Source organism: Dermacentor andersoni, chromosome 10 (assembly GCF_023375885.2).
Source record: "Dermacentor andersoni chromosome 10, qqDerAnde1_hic_scaffold, whole genome shotgun sequence".
NCBI lineage: Eukaryota > Metazoa > Arthropoda > Arachnida > Ixodida > Ixodidae > Dermacentor > Dermacentor andersoni.
In genome coordinates, this window is record NC_092823.1 from 13289431 (window position 1) to 13306930 (window position 17500).

Here is a 17500-nt window from a genome sequence, read left to right on the forward strand (position 1 = left end):
CCCGAGAACGTCGCCTCCCATACACCACATTTCCCGACCGCCTGCAAGGACGGGGGATTCGGTGCTGGGCTCGGTCCCGTTTCGCTCGCAGCTACTCGGGGAATCCCTGTTGGTTTCTTTTCCTCCGCTTAGTGATATGCTTAAATTCAGCGGGTTGTCTCGCCTGATCTGAGGTCGACAACGGATACATCGCTTTCGCCCATTCCAGCACGACCGAGTACGACGCCCTGCCACGTCCTTACGGACGAGGCTGGCAGGCGGCACAACGCCTGCGCGCGTGCGTCCTACGAGCGGTATGCCGAAAAGGACTCGACACGTTCGAAAACCCAGCGCCAACCGAGTGCGACGCCCTACCACGTCCTTCGCCCAACACGGAGCTACTTATAGACGAGGCTGGCAGGCGGTGAACCGCCTGCGCGCGTGCGGCGCACGAGCAGTTGCGTGGTAAGCGACCGTGTCTGAAAGCCCAAACACCACCGAGGCAAAGATCGCCTTAGCAGCGCGCCGCTTCAGCGGGCACCGCAGGGGCGACTAAAACCTGGCGGGAGGCATCGTCTCGTGTAGCGTCGCCCCTGCCCCAACTGGAGTGGCCCAGTCTTTAGGGGACAGAGACTGCGAAGCAGTTGGACCGACGGCGGACTACGACGGAACGCTTCAGCTCCGCCAACGGGGCACCCACGCTCTCGAAGGAGACATTTTCCGTTTCGCGGCAATTCTCCGCCGTGCCGTGACTCTTCTCGCTCGCAGACGGCGCTGTCGCGTCGAACCGCTTTCGGGGGCCACCCTTCTCCTCCCCGCTCCTCGCAAGAATCTGCCGATTCCCATTCCTGCGACGAAGCCCGGAAGGGCGCCCACACAGCTGCGGTGACGTGAACGAGCGACCAGCTCTGGAGCTCGACGTACTTCGAAGGCAAACAGCGCAAATTGCGATCGCGCTGGCTTTGCGCACGGCGCGGGAATCGGCCGGCGTTTCATTCCCACGTTTTCCGTGCACGCAAGCGTGCGCTTCCGACTCTCTCGCAAACGTGCGCGCTACATGGCAACAGACGTTCGCGCCTCGTGCTTGGACCGCTCTTTCCCTGCAGGTATCCGACTCCATCCTGCGGCGGTCTTGCTAGAGGCGCGCACTCGTCACGCTGCAGTAGTATTGCCTCGTTTCCGTCTTTTCGAAGAATTGGCACAACGGTTTGCCACCGTCTCCCTCTCGTGAGGCCGCTGGCGCGTGGCTTTAGCGCTCAACGTACTGTCCATGATGCCGACGCGGTCAAAACGAGTCGACGGACGCACGTTCCCTGTGCGCCGAAGTCTCTCTTGATATGTGATCCGACCCTCAGACAGACGAAGCCAAGGGAAGACCCAAGGCCGCAATGTGCATTCAAAGAATCAGTGCTCAGTGTGTCCTGCAATTCACACCAAGTCTCGCAGCTGGCTGCGTTCTTCATCGACCCGAGAACCGAGTGATCCACCGCTTAGAGTCGTGAAAAATAGTTTGTTCAATTCAGTACAGTACAACCAGGGTTTTAGGCACGTGGCGTCTGCCTGTGTGTGGTTTCGAAGAGCGCCTTTCGGCGTGCGCTCCTCCAGTCTCGCTCTTTCGGCGGCCGCGTCTCAGCAGCTGAAAGCCTAATGGCACTCCACTCCTGCTACTCGCGCGTGTGTTTTGCGCCCACGCCTTCCTCGCTTGCCCTCGAGGTACCTTATGCCGTTTGCGCGCACTCGAAGCCGGTTTTACCTGCCAACCAACCACCGGACCCGTGTGTCTCGTGTGCACGTTCACATCGCTCCACTAAAAATTGCAGAGCGACAGAGCCATGATTAGGGCTAAGCCGCTGTGGAGTCTTTAACGGCTACACGGCCACGGGCAGGGCTTCACCCCCATCGACGTGCTTCGCTTCAGTCAGCAGTAGGTTCATAGAAGGGCCTCAAACACACACACACTTTCGCATCGGCAGATCGCCGCAGCATAAGCGCTGTTGATCCAACAGCCTACTTGAGACGAAAGACAAGAGCCCGGCGCGCGTACTCGCGCAGCTCTCCAAAACCACTCGGCCAGTGCCAGGGACGGCTCCCTGCGCCGGCGCCACAACAAGTCTACTTGAGGCGGAAGACGAAGCCAGCAAGGGCCTGGCCGCAAGTGCGTTCGAATCCGGGACTACAGTCCCTCGTCTGTCCGTACTTCCTCTTTCGACGTGCGGCGCCTTCCCAAAGCGCACAAGTCCGCCTAACCGCAGAACGCTTCCGACGTAGCAAAGCCGCGTTTCCTTCGGTACTTCGCAGCAACGCCGCCTTTCCCTCGGCGGCGGGCGAATAGCCTGCAGACGTCGTCGCATTAAACCGCGATCTCGACACCTCGCGCGTCACGAGCAGGAGCCGACCGGCAGCCTCCGGCCCTTTCGGACTCGGTGGCATTTGCCGCGGAGGACGGGAGAGCACTTTAGGCCACGGTTCCTTCCGTACTTGGCAGCCGCACCCTCATACCGACAGTTCCATGACCGACCGAGCGCCACACCGTTCCTTTAGTACTTGGGCGGCAACAAAGTCGGGTCGTTACTCCATACTCGCCGCAGGAAGCGACCGGCAGCCGCCAGCCTTTTCAGACTCGGCAGCGTTTGCCGCGGAGGACGGGAGAGCGCTCGCACCACGGTTCCGTGTGTACTAAGCGGCAGCGGCATTAGCTCTCGACCGTCAGTTCCTTGACCGACCGCACGCTTCGCCGTTCCCCTCGTACTGGGCAAAGCAGCAGGTCGGGTCGTCTTACTCCCATTCCGCGCAAGAGCGCCAAAGCGGACAGAAAGCCCACCCAGTGTGCGTTACGCCGTTTCTACCCGCGGGCGCGGCCAAGCCAACCGTCCAAGGTTGCAGCCGGCGTCCACTGGGCGCAACAAATTTGGCACGGGGCGCCCCTCAAAATTCAGGCAGTCCCCGGCATGTTCGGGTATAGCCGTCCCCGCGTCCAAGCGGGGCCAGCGGCGGAAAGCGTCGGGCGCAGCGAGCTGCTTCACCCACACGGGGTAGAAACAATGGCGCTCGCCACCCTTCACAATCCGGTAATGATCCTTCCGCAGGTTCACCTACGGAAACCTTGTTACGACTTTTACTTCCTCTAAATGATCAAGTTTGGTCATCTTTCCAACAGACCGGCGCAACCGAAAGGCCGCGCCGGACATCGGTCCGAACACCTCACTAAATCATTCAATCGGTAGTAGCGACGGGCGGTGTGTACAAAGGGCAGGGACGTAATCAACGCGAGCTTATGACTCGCGCTTACTGGGAATTCCTCGTTCAAGGGGAACAATTGCAAGCCCCTATCCCAATCACGAAAGAAGTTCCACGGGTTACCCAGTCTTTTCAGACAGGGATAAAGACACGCTGCTTCCTTCAGTGTAGCGCGCGTGCGGCCCCGGACATCTAAGGGCATCACAGACCTGTTATTGCTCTGTTTCGTGCGGCTAGGAGCCGCTTGTCCCTCTAAGAAGGTTGTAAGGTGCTGGGAACCCCGCACCTATTTAATAGGCTAGAGTCTCGTTCGTTATCGGAATTAACCAGACAAATCGCTCCACCAACTAAGAACGGCCATGCACCACCATCCACCGAATCAAGAAAGAGCTCTCAATCTGTCAATCCTCCCAGTGTCCGGGCCGGGTAAGTTTTCCCGTGTTGAGTCAAATTAAGCCGCAGGCTCCACTCCTGGTGGTGCCCTTCCGTCAATTCCTTTAAGTTTCAGCTTTGCAACAATACTTCCCCTGGAACCCAAACACTTTGGTTTCCCGGAAGCTGCCCGCCGAGTCATTTGAGTAACTCAGGCGGATCGCTGGTTGGCATCGTTTATGGTCAGAACTAGGGCGGTATCTGATCGCCTTCGAACCTCTGACTTTCGTTCTTGATCAAAGAAAACATTCTTGGCAAATGCTTTCGCAGTAGTTCGTCTTGCGACGGTCCAAGAATTTCACCTCTAGCGCCGCAATACGAATGCCCCCGTCTGTCCCTCTTAATCATTACCTCGTATTCCAAAAACCAACAGAACAGAAACGAGGTCTTGTTCTATTATTCCATGCAAGTTTATTCAGGCGACTCGCCTGCGTTGAGCACTCTAATTTTTTCAAAGTAAAAGCACCGGCCTTCTCGAGGCACACAATGAAGTGCACCAAGAAAGGACCGGCATGATGTTCAGTCCGAGCCGTCGCATCGGGTAGATGCACTACTCGTCTGGAACTGAGATCCAACTACGAGCTTTTTAACCGCAGCAGCTTTAGTATACGCTATTGGAGCTGGAATTACCGCGGCTGCTGGCACCAGACTTGCCCTCCAATTGATCCTCGTTAAAGGATTTAGAGTGTACTCATTTCAATTACGGGGCCTCAAAAAAGTCCCGTATTGTTATTTTTCGTCACTACCTCCCCGTGCCGGGAGTGGGTAATTTGCGCGCCTGCTGCCTTCCTTGGATGTGGTAGCCGTTTCTCAGGCTCCCTCTCCGGAATCGAACCCTGATTCTCCGTTACCCGTAACAACCATGGTAAGCAAGTAACCTACCATCGAAAGTTGATAAGGCAGACACTTGAAAGAAACGTCGCCGGCTCGTGGCCATGCGATCAGCACAAAGTTATCCAGAGTCACCACACAATACGGGCCGAAACCCGATCGATCTTGGTCTAATAAAAGCACCCGTCGCCCAAAGGGCTTCAGGCTCACTGCATGTATTAGCTCTAGAATTGCCACAGTTATCCAAGTAGGAAGAAACGATCTAAGGAACCATAACTGATTTAATGAGCCATTCGCGGTTTCGCCTTATTTCGGCATGTACTTAGACATGCATGGCTTAATCTTTGAGACAAGCATATGATTACTGGCAGGATCAACCAGGTAATCGTTCAACTGCGCGTCCAGCCTTTCAAGCAGGCCGGACGCCGTTTTTGCGATGCCGAGGCCACCTTCAGGCGCCCCAACACGCTTCGTTCTCGCAAAGGGTAGCACTTTGCACAGTCCGAGACGACGGCGTTCGAGCTCGCTACGGCGCCCTCCCCGCAGGGCCGGGTATCGCCACGCGGCAAGAAGCACGCAACATTCTCGATAGACCGGTTGTGTCGACTCGATCGCGGCTTGCGGTTTCTCTCGAGCCCGCAGCACTGGTGGACCGACCGACACTTGCAACGTAGCCGAGACGGCAAAGCCGCTAGGCGACGGGTCACGCCCGCGCCTTCGGCGCTTTCGTATTTGATTCGTCCGAGGACGATGCGGAACACACTTCGATATCGTGGAAAAAGCGTCGTCCGACAACCAGCCCCTAACGCATCAAGCGGATGAGGCTGCAGACGTCAGCTGTGGGATCCACGGGAGCGATACCGGGGACACGCTTGACGGGCACGAAGCCCGCCGCATATCAAACACCCAGGTCGCTTTGGGGGCGACTGCTCTCTGGGACCCCCATATAATAGCAGCGATAAGTACCCAGACCTCCATGGGGCCGTACTCGTGCCACTTTCGACGAGCGTTTGGAGAAAATCGTGCCGCCTCGTAACGCCGCGAGCAAGATTGAAAGCTTACGTCGGCAGCACAATGCCGAAGTCGTGAAAGCGCAGCGCGTCCACCGAATGCGCGAACGGCAATTTCTCGCCAATGGCCAGTACGGTTTCCTGCACAATTGCCTTTCTGTCGCCCTACGGGGCCCCCGGCCGATCGATTCGAGGCACGCTAGCGCGGCCCCTTCGCCATTTCCGAGCACGCGTGCGAACAGTGCGGGCGGCGTGCTCGACGCCCCGGCTGACGTCGTTTCGGACTTTGTCTCTTCGCGTGCTCGCGGCAACGCCGCGGCCAACGACGACGTCTGCGCGGTTCTTTGCCGGTTCCCGGCGTGCTATAGTGCAGCGCTCTGCAGGGTGACACCAGCTCCGTCGTGTCCGTGCGGCGGCTTGTACGCAAAAGTTGCGTCAAAGGCGTCGCGCTCGCGCCGCCCCGGCACACGCGGTTTCGGACTTTGTCTCTTCCAGCGCTCGCGTAGTCGTGGGCACGATTGTCGACTTCGGAACGGTGCGCGGACACCGCCACGAGCACGCGCAAGACGAAAATCGCACTACGGTACAATGTCGGCCGGGGCCGTACGGCCCCTTACAGTAGCAGCGATAAGTGCCCAGACCTCCATGGGGCCGTACTCGTGCGACGCGGCGGCGTACTGCGCCGAGCCGAGCGCCAATATTTGGCTTTTGCATGGCGGATTCGAGCTCTGGCGATCGCCGCGGTACCGCCGCTCACCGATTCAAGGCACGCTAGCGCGGCCCCTTCGCCATTTCCGAGCACGCGTGCAAACAGTGCGGGCGGCGTGCTCGACGCCCCGGCTGACGTCGTTTCGGACTTTGTCTCTTCGCGTGCTCGCGGCAACGCCGCGGCCAACGACGACGTCTGCGCGGTTCTTTGCCGGTTCCCGGCGTGCTATAGTGCAGCCCTCTGCAGGGCGACACTGGCTCCGTCGTGTCCGTGCGGCGGCTTGTACGCAAAAGTTGCGTCAAAGGCGTCGCGCTCGCGCCGCCCCGGCACACGCGGTTTCGGACTTTGTCTCTTCCAGCGCTCGCAACCATGTCGGGGCGGACGCCGACGACTGCGTGGTGTTTCAACGATTGCCGGCGTGACACAATGCAGCTGCGTGCGGGATGCCAGCGATTCCGTCGTGTCCGTGCGGCGGCTTGTACGCAAAAGTTGCGTCGAAGGCGTCGCGCTCGCGCCGCCCCGGCACACGCGGTTTCGGAATTTGTCTCTTCCAGCGCTCGCGTAGTCGTGGGCACGATTGTCGACGTCGGAACGGTGCGCGGACTACGCCACGAGCACGCGCAAGCCGAAAATCGCACTACGGTACAATGTCGGCCGGGGCCGTACGGCCCCTTACAGTAGCAGCGATAAGTGCCCAGACCTCCATGGGGCCGTACTCGTGCGACGCGGCGGCGTACTGCGCCGAGCTGAGCGCCAATATTTGGCTTTTGCAGGGCGGATTCGAGCTCTGGCGATCGCCGCGGTACCGCCGCTCACCGATTCAAGGCACGCTAGCGCGGCCCCTTCGCCATTTCCGAGCACGCGTGCGAACAGTGCGGGCGGCGTGCTCGACGCCCCGGCTGACGTCCTTTCGGACTTTGTCTCTTCGCGTGCTCGCGGCAACGCCGCGGCCAACGACGACGTCTGCGCGGTTCTTTGCCGGTTCCCGGCGTGCTATAGTGCAGCCCTCTGCAGGGCGACACCGGCTCCGTCGTGTCCGTGCGGCGGCTTGTACGCAAAAGTTGCGTCAAAGGCGTCGCGCTCGCGCCGCCCCGGCACACGCGGTTTCGGACTTTGTCTCTTCCAGCGCTCGCGTAGTCGTGGGCACGATTGTCGACGTCGGAACGGTGCGCGGACTACGCCACGAGCACGCGCAAGCCGAAAATCGCACTACGGTACAATGTCGGCCGGGGCCGTACGGCCCCTTACAGTAGCAGCGATAAGTGCCCAGACCTCCATGGGGCCGTACTCGTGCGACGCGGCGGCGTACTGCGCCGAGCCGAGCGCCAATATTTGGCTTTTGCAGGGCGGATTCGAGCTCTGGCGATCGCCGCGGTACCGCCGCTCACCGATTCAAGGCACGCTAGCGCGGCCCCTTCGCCATTTCCGAGCACGCGTGCGAACAGTGCGGGCGGCGTGCTCGACGCCCCGGCTGACGTCCTTTCGGACTTTGTCTCTTCGCGTGCTCGCGGCAACGCCGCGGCCAACGACGACGTCTGCGCGGTTCTTTGCCGGTTCCCGGCGTGCTATATTGCAGCCCTCTGCAGGGTGACACCGGCTCCGTCGTGTCCGTGCGGCGGCTTGTACGCAAAAGTTGCGTCAAAGGCGTCGCGCTCGCGCCGCCCCGGCACACGCGGTTTCGGACTTTGTCTCTTCCGGCGCTCGCAACCATGTCGGGGCCGACGCCGACGACTGCGTGGTGTTTCAACGATTGCCGGCGTGACACAATGCAGCTGCGTGCGGGATGCCAGCGATTCCGTCGTGGCGGTGCGGCGGCTTGTACGCAAAAGTTGCGTCAAAGGCGTCGCGCTCGCACCGCCCCGGCACACGTGGTTTCGGACTTTGTCTCTTCGAGCGCTCGCAGCGATGTCGAGGCGATCGCTTACGTCTGCACGGTTTGCGGTGTGCTACAATGCAGCAGTCTGCCGCACTACACCTCTTGGTTGCCGAGGCCAGCACGGCAATTTACTGAAGCGAGCGCATTGCACCCAGGCGGCAGCAGACTTTGTGCTTTCGGGAGTGCTCTTGCTGTAAAATTTGAACGGCTGCAGCTGCGCGAAGCAAGTGTACCTATTTTCACTCTCTCTCTGTCTGCCTTTGAGGCGACTGTAATTTCACTTTAAACGCAACTGGAGGCGGGAGCAACCTGATGAGAGTAGGTGGACTTCGGTACATGTTGTAATTTAGAAATTGCTTTCAAGCTTTGAGGAGATACACCTTCGCGCCATCTGCTTTCCCCGTCTCTTTGGCACTTTATAGTATGTGCTGCATGCTCTGCATTCCAAAGAAACACGCCTGTGTCTCTCCCTCTCTCACGTTCTTCTTCTTTTTGTAGCTGCTGTTGTAGAAGATGCTATGCTCTTTAATCGCTCTAACATAGAGTGCTTGCACAAGCCAACAACTTTTGCGTGTTTTTTTTTTTTCTCTTCCCAAGACGTTTCTGCCATTATTCACTAACTCTCGTTCTTAGTATGCAATGGAGCGTTAGCTCGCGCCATCTACCTTTCTTTCTGTATTGCAAAGTCCGCAGGTTTTCCTAGTTCCGTACACAGATGGCGCCAATGCGTTTTGGCGCCAGGTTCGAACGACCTCGCTGTACTCGTGTTTCCCATTTGAATGTTTCAAACGGGTTTGCGACAGGGGGTGGTTCTTGTGCAAGGCTGAGCTTTCCAGCTGCGTTTAAGCTATGCTAGCATGTGTGCGTATATATATATATATATATATATATATATATATATATATATATATATATATATAAATACACAAACACACACACACACACATGCATATATACATACACACACACGGTAATGGTAAAAATGATGAGGTAGCACTTTTTTTTTTTTTTTTTTTACAATGCCTGTGTTTCAGATGGCGATCTTTCTCCCCTCTATGTTTCCGGTTGGAAGGAGTGTGCAGCGTTTTCTATATTTATTTTGTCATTCACTTCTATGTTGCTCGTCTTCGTACATGGGGCATGCTACCTAATTCTACCGGTCGATTCGACACGTTGCGATCCGTCCCGGCCTGTGCCGTATCAAAATTTTCAGTGGGCCTTGCGGTAAATAAAAAGAAATGAAGGAAATGCGCGTAGTATATTACAATTGCACACGGGCTTGAAACGAAGCCCTCAAGGAAGGTCACCTTGAGCGGTCGCATTCAGACGGAAGTAAGCATTCCCCTGGCGCGTTTTTTTTCCGCTCGCCTGTTCCGTTTTCTACAAGGTCGCCTTGGTTGGTTTCGCGTTACAAGCAAGCTTGCACTCGGGTCTCGTTTCTACGCGACAGCGTTTCGTTAACAGCGAAAGACTGAGGCGTTGCGAGTTCATCCGTGAGATAGGGAGCGTTGAGTCTGTACACAGGCTGAATTTTATAATATTGCCCACGCTGTTGCTGAGGTTACCCATGTCGGCAGGGCGCCCACAAGGCAGTAGTACAATGAAGTGAAGTGAAGGACATCGCTTCTCGGCCTTTTGGCTAAGATCAAAGTGTAGTACGCTTTGGTTTTGAAGCGGTAAAACCCTCGTACTCGGACATCCCTGCTGCCCCTGGAAACCCCGGACCATTGGAAGGATTTGCTGCCTGCTGCTTGAGTAAGTGTCAACATTGCCTGATTCACTGCTTGCCTTCTTTAACTTTTTCTCGCCTTTCTCTGTAGTTCTTGTATTTTTTTTCTCTCGTTCGTTTGTAAACTTCACGTTTTCTGCATGCCCTAACTTCTAGAACAGTCGTAGTTCCCTTTTTTTTTTTCTCTCGCTCGGCGGCCCCAGCGCCGCGAGCCCTTGACCATGTCTTTGTGTGCACGCTTTTGCATGTAGCATATCCGTTGGTTCCACGTGGGCCGCGGTGAGCAATAAGCTCACGTGCGGTTCACAGGCCCACTGGTAAGATATGTTTTTTTTTCTCTCGCTTTAGGTACACGTTCTTGCATGTAGAGAACATTCGGGGCCCAAGTAGGCTTCCGTGAGCTATACGCCCACGAGCGGCTCACAAGCCTGCTTGCCTACTCCACTTGCTTTTTTTTTTCTCTCCTGCTTTTTCACGCCGCGGTTCATCTGTCATTTTTTTTTCAACTAGCGTCCTTGATTCTGTACGCAAACTCTTGTATGCACCAAAACCTTCTGTCTTTGCGTGGGTTGCTCTGAGCAACACGCTCACGTGACGTCTTTCTTCTTTTTACTTCCCCGCTGTCGAACGAGATGGCGCCACCTCTCAGCCCCCCAGACGCCAGACCACCAAGCCGGATCCCAGTTCGCTCGCCGCCCGCTAGACGGCCGCAACCTGATTTCAACCACGCCAGTCCCGGCGCACAGCCGATACGCCACGAGCAGGAACTAATACTGTTTTTTCCTCTCCCCAGTTGCTTCAGATGTACAGAGGAAGGCTGCTCAACGAGCTACTCACCAGCAGTCTGGACATCTCGACGGCAATCCCTTCAGCGGCACCTCGAGCAACAACATGGCACCAGGATCCTAACAACCACACATTTTTGCACTCTTTGCAGAAAGATACTAGGATCCCGGCCGACTTCGCATGGATGCCTCGCTGGCGGCCAGCACGACCTCGCAACGCGGATTCAACACCCGCACAAATGCACTGAGTGCCCCTCTTCCATTCCTTCCAGGAAGGGTCTCGATAATCACCAGCAGGCACACAGGAAAAGAGCGGCAGCGCGGCAAGCCTCATCCACAGCCCGGCCGACTTCGGTAACAGGCAGCGATTCTAACACTGACGCTCCACTTCTAGAGACGACACCGACTCCGGTCCCCTCAAGGGAGACCACACCTGCACCGAGGCCAGCTGCTTCAGCAAGCAGCAGCCCCTCGGCTATGCCCTCCCCATCGACCTTGACGATAGAGGCATCTCCCTCTTTTTCAGACGAAAGCATCGAACCTGCTCCGGCGCTGACCTCCTCTCCCCCCTCTCAGCAGGCATACGACAACAATGAGGCAGCACATGATAGCACGACGAGCAGCGCGGCCACCCCCTCTCCTGGTGCACCGCTGTCGCCCGCAGCCACCGAGAACGACGACGCCTCCCAGGAAATTGACCCAATTTCTCTTGCAGGCCCGATCGAGGATGACGGCGTGCTAGCCAAGCACGCCCAACAGCTGAGGCAGCTGCAACGCGAGCCAATATCGGACGCTGGATGGGAGCAGTTCACCGGAATCCTGGACGACGCCATACAGGTAGTATGCGAGGCGGTAAAGCTTCCTGTAGCTTCCGCTAACAGGAAGCCGCGCCGCCCTCTGAATCCTGAGAATGCTCAGCAGATTCAGACACTGTACCGACGCAATCGCCGACGTGCAGTGAGGCTGATCGTGGAGGGTGAGTCCCAACTCTGCCCGATCCCTCTTGACGAGCTGGAGGAACACTTCAGCGAGGCTTGGGGGCCGCGTGAAGCCGACACCGCTCTGCTCCTGAGCAAGGTGAAGCGAAGCGACATGGCTGAAGTCAGCCTTGCGCAGTTCACTGACGGCGAGGTAGTTTCCCGTCTTCGCAAGAGCGAGAACACCGCCCCCGGAAGTGACCGCCTCACCTACCAACACTGGCGCTCCACTGATCCCGAAGCTCTTTTTCTCACCGCAGTGTTCAACGTGTGCCTGAAATACCAGAGGGTACCTGCTGCCTGGAAAGAGTCACGGACTGTACTCATCCACAAGAAGGGAGACCTCGGGGATGCTGCGAACTGGCGCCCCATTACCCTTGGGAGCACGATTTCAAAACTGTACGCGGGCTGCTTGGCGGCTCGCTTACAGGAGTGGATCGCCTCCCAAGAAGTGCTCTCCCGTTGTCAGAAGGGGTTCCTGCCGTATGATGGTGTGTACGAACACAACTTCGTACTGCAGGAGCGCCTGGACGCGGCGAGAGCTGGCCGTGGGGACCTGTGCGCGGCATTTCTCGACTTCGCCAACGCGTTTGGATCTGTTCCCCACAACGCCCTCATTGATGCACTGCATGGCGCTGGTGCGGGTGATAACTTCTGTGCTATTATTGCTGATATTTACAGAGACAACAGGACCAGCGTCATCGCAGAAGCCGGGATCACCTCACCGATAGAAATCTCTGCCGGCATACGTCAGGGTTGCCCACTGAGCGGCCTTCTGTTCAACCTGGTGCTCGACCCAGTCGTGCGTGCGCTTCAGGGAGGCGACAGGCAGCACAATGTGCTTGCCTACGCCGACGATCTAACGCCGCTAGCTGACGAGCCAGGGACACTACAGAGCCGCATTAACGTAGTGGCAACCCTGTCGAGCCAGCTCGGGCTACGTCTGAACCCCGCGAAGTGCAAGTCACTGCACCTCTCCGGAAAGACACCCGTGGGGACAAGACCTACGACCTTCACGGTCTACGGCACCCCAATCCCATCAATCAGTGACTTCGAGGCACACACCTTCCTCGGGCGACCAGTCGGGTTCTCGGTACTACCGGACCAGGCAACCGTGGACGAAGCCATCAACGTGGGTCGCCGCCTGCTTACCTCGATGCTCGCCCCGTGGCAGAGATTGGACGCCGTTAAAACATTTGTATTTCCGGCGCTCAACTTTGCCATGAGGTGTGGCTCCCTTGGTAAGGCAGAGTGGTCTCGCCTGGACACAACGCTTCGCCCACTCATCAAGCGGACCCTCTACCTGCCTGCCAACGCTGCTAACGACTACCTATACGGTAGCTCCGCGGCGGGTGCCATTGGCATTCCTGTGGTGGCAGAAGTCAGTGACATCTGCAGAATTGACAATGCTTTCAAACTTCTTTCCTCTGCAGACACTGAAGTCCAGGACCTGGCACTGCAGGCGCTGACCGTCGTGACATGCAAAAGGTTGAGGCGCATTGCAGAACCGGGTGACATGGACGCCTACCTGAGCGGCGAGACTGAGGGTGACTTCCGGGCCACGGCGACGCAGCTCCAGTCCGTGTGGACGGAGGCCCGCAAGGCTTCTCGGCGTCTTGGTGTCACCTGGGAATTCGAACAAGACGACCCCCGTATCTCCAGGGGTGACATAACACTTGGCCCGAGGAAGCGTACTAAGGTGGTGAAGACACTCAGGACGGCACTGGCAAACGCACGAGATCACGATCTCCACCAAAAACCCAGTCAGGGGAAAGTAATGGAGTGCGTTGCCGCCGACCGGAGCAGTTCCCACTTTGTACATACCGGCCAATTCACGAGGTTTGCCGACTGGCGTTTCGTTCACCGGGCCCGACTCAACGTCGTTCCCCTGAACGCAGCGAGGCCATGGGCTACGGCCGTGGACCAACGGTGTAGGATTTGTGGCGGTCAACCAGAGACCCTGCCACATGTCCTGTGTCACTGCATGACTCACAGTCAAGCATACACCAACCGCCACAACCAGATCGTGAACCGAGTGAAAGCCGCTGCCTCCGCCAAGTTCACTGTCACCCACGAGAATCGACCAGTAGGTAATACTAATCTCCGTCCTGACCTTGTGCTTTGCAGGGGCGAGGAGGCGATCATCATCGATGTAACCTGCCCGTTCGAGAACCGGCCTGCAGCCCTGAACGCGGCCCGCCAGGGGAAGGAGGAGAAGTACCAGCCAGTCCGGGAGTACCTGCTGCGGAAATTCCAGAAAGTGACCGTGGAGGCCATCATCGTCGGAGCACTTGGATCGTGGGATCCCCGAAACGACCGGATCATGCGCCGCTTCTGCAGCCGCAAATACCTGCGGCTGTTCAAGAAACTCGCCGTGAGCGAGACAGTCGCTGCATCACGAGACATCTATGCAGCGCACATCGCAGCCAAGTGAAGAACAGCACTAGGTAGACACACACTACACCAACACACACTTCTATGCCAGCACAAAAACTTCCAAAATACCCAACAAACACTAAACAAACACACACCTCCATGCCTGCCCAAAAACTAAACACCAAACTCTAGTAAATTCACATCAATGAAACCGTCTTTCATTGGGAAAATGTAACAAGCATTTTTTCAAAACCTCTGTTCTTATCAGCTTAATATCTGATACGGGTTCTATATGGACCCACGATATTAAACCTATTTTTGGAAGTTGGCGGAGTGCTTGAAGCCTGCTTCACCTCCGCCGCAGGTCGGCCCGGTATTGCACTACCTCCGGGATCGGCCCCGCTCACTTAGGTGAGACTTCATTCAATCAAAATGAAGAGCACAAGCTCAACGCGAGCACTGACTTGACACGCACCATTCCTATACTACACGCAACGATGCCGGTTCGCGGACCACGAGAGTAATTAAACTGCCACTCCATCTGTGTGTAGCGTCGCACTTGTTGCGTCGCAAATGGGACAGCCGCTCCAGCAAATTTCTAGTTATGGGCTTCGAGAAAAATTAATGAAAGCAAAAGAAAGAACCAGAATTCCTATTTGTCCGATGTCTCTGAATGATTGTCTCCTGTAAAGAGCCACTTGGGGGGATGGGGGGTAGGATTAGCCGTGGGGTTCGCAATCAATATGAATCCCACTCAAAGCCAACACTGGATTTTGGAGTTCACTATCGCTTGGACCCGTAAACCACCGCGCCCACGCAAGCTCGCCCTGCCGCCGAAATCCGCTGCCCAAGTGGAAGAAAGATTCCCTATGAAAGAAAAATAGAGTGCCCGATTTCTGGCAACTACTGTGCAGCCTTTGTGTACACATTTTCGCAGCAGTGGGACCGAGCGCCTCGAAAACAAACTTGTCGTATGCCCGAATGTGGCGAAATATATTCAAGGGTTAAAAGGTGCCTCATCTTTCTAACCTGTATGTTACGAAGACCTGTTGCTACCTTTTCATCATGAACATCATCATCATCATCATCCTGGCTACGCCCACTGCAGGGCAAAGGCATCTCCCATGATCCTCCAAGTACCCCGGTCAGGTGCCGATTGTCGCCATGTAGTCCCTAATCTAATCTGCCCTCCTAACTTTCTGCCACCCACTGCTACGCTTCCCTCCTCTTGGAATTCAGTCTGTAACCCTTAATGGCCACCGGTTATCTTCCCCCCAGATTGCATGCCCTGCGCATGCCCATTTGTTTTTCCTGGTTTAAACTTTGGTGTCATTAACGAGCGTTTGTCCTCGCACACCCCAATCTGCTCTATTCCGATCCCCCCGTGACGCCACACCCATCATCCTTCTTTCCAGAGCCCGTTGCGTCGCCCTCAGTTACCCTTCGGTAATCCTCAAAGCTTTTTGTTGGGGCACTCGTGGCATGTTTCTCGTTTAATGAAGTCAAATTTTTTTCAGTTTTGGGGCAAAACTCAATGAGCTAGGCGCGATTGTGTCCCTGGCGCCGCTCTCAACAAGATGGCGGCGCCCATGATTTTGCCTGCAGGTTCGGCCCTACGCAGAACACGCCTGCCGGGCAGTGTAGCCACGTCGAAGGGGCAAAGCGTAGTGCAGTGAAGCGCTTGCTCGGGCGAGAAACGCAAATATGAGCCAAACAGGAATTTCCATTATTGGAAATTCCAGTTCAGTTTGCGCATTGCGTTCGCCTAAGGTAAAGAACACAAATGCGAGTGCCACAGCAGTCAAGTCAAAGCTTAGGATTGCGTACCATTTTTTTTTTATCTTTTCGTGCCTTTTACTCCTGGCCTGCGTGGCCCTAGCGCGCATGCACACGAAAGTAATGAAATGGTGAAAACACGAAATAATGCGGTGCGGCTGTATCATATCTATTTTGTGCGCTTTGTTCTTTGTGGACTACAGCGGTGTGCGTCGTGAGAAAGTTTCGGTGCCCTTCTTGGGTGACCAGTGAAGCTATATTTAAAACCACATTGATTTGTACGGTTATTGCTACAAACTGCGTGTGGGTGTTTTTCTTTTTCGCTGCCAACGATGGGTTATCGCAACCGCGATCGGTTCTGCTGCTACGCTAGACGCGTGCTTGCCAACGGGTGGCTCTATACGCGACCCGCGACGCGTGGTCGGCACATTCAAGCAGTCAATTGCAAACCGTTCCAAGAAAAAGGATGTACTCCACTTGCCACCTAGTTCGACGATTGTACTTTCTGACCCTCGAGGAAGCGCCGCCATCCCACGTTTTCTATAATACGATAAGATTCAGAGCGACCGCGACCACTTGTCTTTGTCAATATCTCGGAAACGCTTTCTTTCTTTTTTTTTTTTTTAAATCCAGATACTCAGACGCGCCCGTGTTCACGCGCACTTGCTCTCTCCGATAAGCAGGGAAGCTCGGTTGGGGTGGTGTCGGGCCTTGCGCATGCGCTGCTGAGCTCGTCGCTTCGCCGGCCGGTCGATGCTGGCGCGGTACTGGTAATGAACTTCGACGTGCATGGTGAAACGTAACTTTGTATTGCCACTGTAGACTAGCAATGCAATGTGTTTGCGAGCGATTGGATAAATGAGAAAGCGTGCACTGTCTACAGTTCATGCCCCTCTAGAGTAGTGGAAATGTTGCTCCAAGTGTTAGGTTTGTAATTTGCGCCTACGAACATGAACTAAACAAAGAAAATGGTCTGCAGCCGCCTTCGCTTCATAAAATTCCCGTACGAAGAAATTTCCGGGCGCGAATGAGAGAGCAAAAGAGAGAAACCATGTTAAGAAGAATGGCTGCCTTTTACGTGATCTCGCGCATGAAACCAGACGATAGATTAATTTTAGCCGTTCATTTTGATTTGCCGAATGTAAACCGGAACACTTTCTCCACGCGGTCTTCAGATTTGAATGGCAATCAATCACATCCTTTCTTTTTTTTCTGTTTCTTTCTATCTGGAACCGAAAGAATTCAGAACGCCATTTCAATCTTAGATTCGATTAGATATCGTGACTGGTATGCTGAAATATCACGCCTTATCTGGTGTTAACCTTCTTGATCACGGCAATAAAAAATCGCCAGTTCCCGAACTTTAATCGCGCCGAAGATGAACCGATATGCTGGATTCTTATTGTCATGATTTTATAGAAAGCGCTGGTTCTATGGCTAGCTTTGAGGAAAAGAAAAACATCGTTCAGGAATGTATAACTCTAAACAACTAAAAAAAAAATCTGCCGGCAATTGGTACTACAACGAGAGTACTGAGAATACTGGAAAAGATGAAATCAAATCATGCTGAACTGAACTGAAATTATTTCATCAAGACATGCCCCGAAAAACGTGGCCACTTTCAATGATAATTTCAAATGTGATTTCTTTCTTTTTTTTTCTTTTTTTTTACGACGGATAATAATTATCTTTCCAATGGCGGATGTGAAAATTTCAGAGCACGGCATTTTCGAAATCCCAAGGCCCCGGACGCATTCTCTCTTCTTTAAGTATTTTGGTGGTG

The 17500-nt window shown here is 55.4% G+C and overlaps 1 long non-coding RNA gene, 2 other non-coding genes and 2 pseudogenes across 3 annotated transcripts in view; 2 read left to right on the forward strand and 3 right to left on the reverse strand.

Moving 5' to 3' along the window:
- The window catches only part of LOC126521236 (large subunit ribosomal RNA), a 12130-nt pseudogene extending 11953 nt beyond the window's left edge, over window positions 1–177 (reverse strand).
- Window positions 178–1324: 1147 nt separating this feature from the next.
- Window positions 1325–1477, reverse strand: LOC126519371 (5.8S ribosomal RNA). Its single transcript, XR_007596582.1, has one exon. It is a non-coding gene; the product is annotated as a 5.8S ribosomal RNA (ribosomal RNA).
- Window positions 1478–3048: 1571 nt separating this feature from the next.
- On the reverse strand, window positions 3049–4863 carry LOC126519350 (small subunit ribosomal RNA). The gene has a single exon (XR_007596568.1). It is a non-coding gene; the product is annotated as a small subunit ribosomal RNA (ribosomal RNA).
- A 3499-nt stretch (window positions 4864–8362) lies between these two features.
- Window positions 8363–17500, forward strand: part of LOC140213564 (uncharacterized) — a 58463-nt gene continuing 49325 nt past the window's right edge. The window contains exon 1 of the long non-coding RNA XR_011890438.1: window positions 8363–8396. This is a non-coding gene — a long non-coding RNA (uncharacterized lncRNA). The remainder of the gene's footprint in view (window positions 8397–17500) is intronic.
- LOC126519400 (U2 spliceosomal RNA) lies at window positions 14182–14348 on the forward strand (annotated as a pseudogene).